A 4,292-nucleotide genomic window follows, 5' to 3' on the forward strand; every position below is an offset into this window, starting at 1 on the left:
CCTGGGATCTTCTTTATAAGGTTTCAAGGAGAGGGGAAGGGAATCCAGGAATGACTGTAGCTGCCTCTAGACCCTTCTCCAGAAAATGATTATGAATTTAAAGCATAATCATCCTCAGACCAAATATGTAAACAGTCTGAGAGAAGAAACCAAAACAAAGTGTCGCCAGTGCCTCCTTTCCCAGACAACATCCCTCATCACCCATGATTAATTTTCCTTTTTGGCTCTACTCACCTCTTCAGCACAGTGGCACAGCTCATGACGGAGCTGGGAAAAACACCCATCCTCGCCTAGCCCACAGCCCGGCACAAGATATGGATTTAAACCCCCGAGGCAAGGAAGCCGCAGATCCGGGGCTCCCCGGTCTCGTGTTGACTAACCATGGGTTATTACATACAAAGGCAGCTTTTCATTTCACTTTTTTTTTTTTTTTTTTTTCCGTTGAAAAAGCTACCTGCCAGAAGAGCTAGCTGGGAACCTTGCAGGATATATGATGGCAAATAGGCAGATGAAAGCTAAGTCCTAATGGCGCAAGACATTACGCCAAATGTGCGGGGAATTCAAGTGTCTAAATTCCCCTATGAAATGGGAAATGCATTTTCCTCTCTTATCTGATCTGTGATGTGTGTAGATTGTTTTCAGAGTGGGGGTAAAAAAATAAATATGATAGAACAAGCAGTGGCTATTGCCACTGTTATGCATGCTTACAAATAAAATGAGATTTCTTACCTGCTCCAAACTGTGCTAAGCTATGTGACAAAGTAGATGTAAACAGGATATTTCACTTTTTTTTTTTTTTTCTATTGTTACTAATTTTTATTTAGACTGTGGCATTTTTTCCTAATGTGTTGGGGAACAACTGCTAACTGCAATACAGCTACAAATATTAAATAAATAAACCTGTGAGGGTCTAGGAGACTGGAAGGGAGATATTAGAAGGTCGACAGCATTAATTAAAGAGATCTTACTATTAGGATACTGAGAGGAGACATTGACCAAATTAAGTGAAAGGCTCAATGACTCAAGGGCTCAATAAGGCTGGCTGACACCTCAGATCTTTTATCTCAGACACTGCTTCAAGTATTTCCCTTGAAGAGGCTCGGGATCTTGTTCAGGTCCCTTTGGAACTTGGCTGCTGTGCATAACGCTGGTGAAGGAGGCTAGTCAGAAAGAGCTTCAAGAGCTCATTGAGTTACTGGTGAACTCAACAAGCTCTTGAGATGTGGGGATCTTGTCAGTCTTGAGGACAAGGTCTGTCAGCAGAAGGGACAAGTAGTACCTGACATACTTTTTTTCTTCACATTTGAATTTAACCTGATTTTATTTTTTTCTTGCCCATAGAAAAGGTAGGGCTGAAGGGCCAGGTCAGAAGAAAAAGGAGATACATGCTGGAGCAGCTATCAGCATGGAATGGGAACCTGCTACTTGCACCATGCTACAAGGAGGTCATCTGGCTGGCACACCAATCTGGGATATTTCTTTGCTGTTTCTTTTAATGCCTGAAATTCTCGTAACCTGTGACCACTTGTCTTTATTGCCAGAAACAACGTCTTTCTGTCTTGCATCGTCTAAAACAGCCTATTATTTTTCAGTTCCTGTCTCTGGAGGCATTGTCTGTAGTGAATGACCCACTGCTTGTTTCTGCAGAGAACCACAGGGAAGAGGGCCAAGGATACCTCAGTGTTTACGTACCAAGACGTAATGGCCTCGTGTTGCCTGCAGATATATTCATATCAGTGCAAGTCCAAGGTCAGATCTTGTTGATGCGTGGTATTTGTGAGCTCTTGTTATGCCCACACACACTTCCAAACTCTGCTAGGCTTGCCGCAAACTGTTTACAAGAGATTGAGCCCAAGGTGAACCAGCCCTGGCATGCAAGTCCTGCTCTGCTCCCCTTGTTCTGGCTGATGCTTCTTGGCTGCCTAGCCTGAGTGAGGCAGGAAGGTCACTGGACATGGGCAATGCTTTGCCCATGTGGCCATATCAATCTGGGATCAGGTGGGATTCTGCAGCTCAGAGGAAAGGACAAAGGGAGGTCATTAGCTATACTTTTAATAAATCAATTTGTTAATTAGGGATCAGGTGGGATTTTCCACCATGAGAGAGAGGACAAAGAAAGCTCATTAGTCGTATTTTAAATAAATCAATGTTTTACTTGGTGTGGAATTCTCTTGGAAATATAGGGCAGGGCAAAATGGAACAGAGACTTGTAACTGTGACTTGAAAATATCTTTGATGTAGAAATAAAAAAAAGCTTAATACTTACTTACTGCTTCTATATTTTTCTAGGCATCAGTTAGCACAAAACCAGTGTGGCCAGGCTGGATCTCTTGGGAAGATTCAAGGAGACAAAGAGAGAAGACCTCTAACATGTTCAAGGAAATAAAGAAGAAAGGTTATTTCAGCCTTATGTGGTTCACCACACCTGGCAAATTAATTTCAAAACATTACAGCATCCAGAACTACTAGACATATCTGAAGACTTGGGTCCTAGTCGTTTACCTGAGCCTGCCATGGGAAAATGTCACCTACAAGGTATGACAACTTCTGCCAGGTCTTTACTGAAATGACATTCATTGGGTGCTGAGCTCCTCACCTGTGGCATACCAGGACAGCATTTGCTTGTTGTGCAGGTCTCTCTGTCTGGAGCCCACCTGTCACTTGTGCAAGGTTGTGCAGCCCTGGTGATCACCACTGGCCCACAGCTGGTTCCTTGCAGGTCCTGCTGAGGCTGATGTGACTCTATAGCAAGCACCATCTTTCTGTGGACTTTTGCTGATACAGCATCTGAAAGCAAAACATTATCTGAGTAAGAAAGGGAGTTGGGCAGGTTAAACAGGATAATGTTCAAATGACCAAATCTGGCAATATTCAGCCTATTTACTCTGATGCTGAAATGGAGGACAGAATTCAAAGCCATCAATACATATTAAGGAATGCCAAGCAGTACAGGAAGCAAATGACTTTGCTATAATCAGTACCCATTTCTTCCCTGCTGTGCTGTGTATTAATAGAGGTTTTTGAGACAACTTGAATAACTAGCTGCTTTGCTCTTTGCCTTGTTTCTGTTTTGCCCTACCTGCAATCCACAGAGGGAGTCTCAGTTACTGCTGATGGACAATGACCCATCCTGCGTGGCTAACGTTTCCTGAGGGTGCATCTTCTCGTGTTGTGTGCCACCTGCACAATGAGAGGCGCATGATAATTACTGCCTAGGAAGGCAGCAGCTCATTTGTGTCACTGTCACATCTGCCCATGGCTAATAGGTGTGCAGTATTTGCTGTGAATTTAAAAAACTGCCCCCTTTCAAAGGTCAGAAGATCAAAAGTTCAGATCTCATTGGGAATTGCCAAAAGAGCCCACGTCGCCGCTCACTGCCCCAGCAGGTTCCTCCTGTGTGACAGCGAGGATCAGCAGCAGCGAACTTGCCGGTGCTGTTGTTTCAACAGACATACAAAACTGGAGACCCAGTCAGCTGTAGGAAGAAATAATAAAGATATTAAGTTTACAGTCTTCAAAAATTTCCTCAAAGGGTCTTCGGTTTATTTTCTCACCTCAGTGTGAGGCTCAGTTTTAACAACATGGCTGCCAAGAGGGTGATTTACCCTACAGCTTAGGCGGGCTGTTGTGATGGATAGTGGATACTATTTCAACAAAGAAATAATGCTTCAAGTATTAATCAGCTATATAAACTAATAGAACCTTGCTTGAAATATTTTTGGCTCTTCCTTTGGAAGTAGATTCTCGATAGCAAATAGAAAAACACATCGTATGTATGTATGGCTTACAATGCTACTCTTCTTGTAGGAGGAGAGTCATGTGGAGTCCAAGCACAGCAGCATCTTCAGGGGTCCAAAAGTCAGCAGCAAAATTTAGTCTATGCTGAAACGTGACCACAAGGTCTAAGACAAAGAGCAGTTTTATTTTCCAGATTCTTCAATAAAAACATTAAAGTCATTTTAAGTTTCAAAATGCAAATAAAAAGGATGTTTAGCACCTTGAGATAGTTTTTTTTTTTTCTTGCAGCAGTAACTTAAAAAACATTTCATTTTTTCAACTGAGGATCCACAGTCCCTTGCCCAATCATAAAAGTTTTGATTTTTTTTTTTTAAGCACCTCACTGGCTTATTTAAAAATTATTTTCTGTTTTCTTTAAGAAAAGAAAAAAAGGTGCCATTGGACCCCATGAGAAGGTCTGTTTCTTGAAAATACCAAACAGGGTTTAATGAACATAAACAGTCCTGTAGATGCTACTCAGCCACATTAACATGCTCTCCTCCTCCAGGGGAAAT

General features: G+C 42.2%; 1 long non-coding RNA gene across 1 annotated transcript; it reads right to left on the reverse strand.

Annotated features, from left to right (window-relative positions):
* Window positions 1-2,263: 2,263 nt before the first annotated feature.
* Window positions 2,264-3,572, reverse strand: LOC125182430 (uncharacterized). Its single transcript, XR_007162152.2, has 3 exons — window positions 3,080-3,572; window positions 2,597-2,787; window positions 2,264-2,365 (listed from the first exon to the last, which is right to left on the reverse strand). It is a non-coding gene; the product is annotated as an uncharacterized lncRNA (long non-coding RNA).
* Window positions 3,573-4,292: the final 720 nt, after the last annotated feature.

This window comes from Anser cygnoides, chromosome 3 (assembly GCF_040182565.1).
Source record: "Anser cygnoides isolate HZ-2024a breed goose chromosome 3, Taihu_goose_T2T_genome, whole genome shotgun sequence".
Lineage (NCBI taxonomy): Eukaryota > Metazoa > Chordata > Aves > Anseriformes > Anatidae > Anser > Anser cygnoides.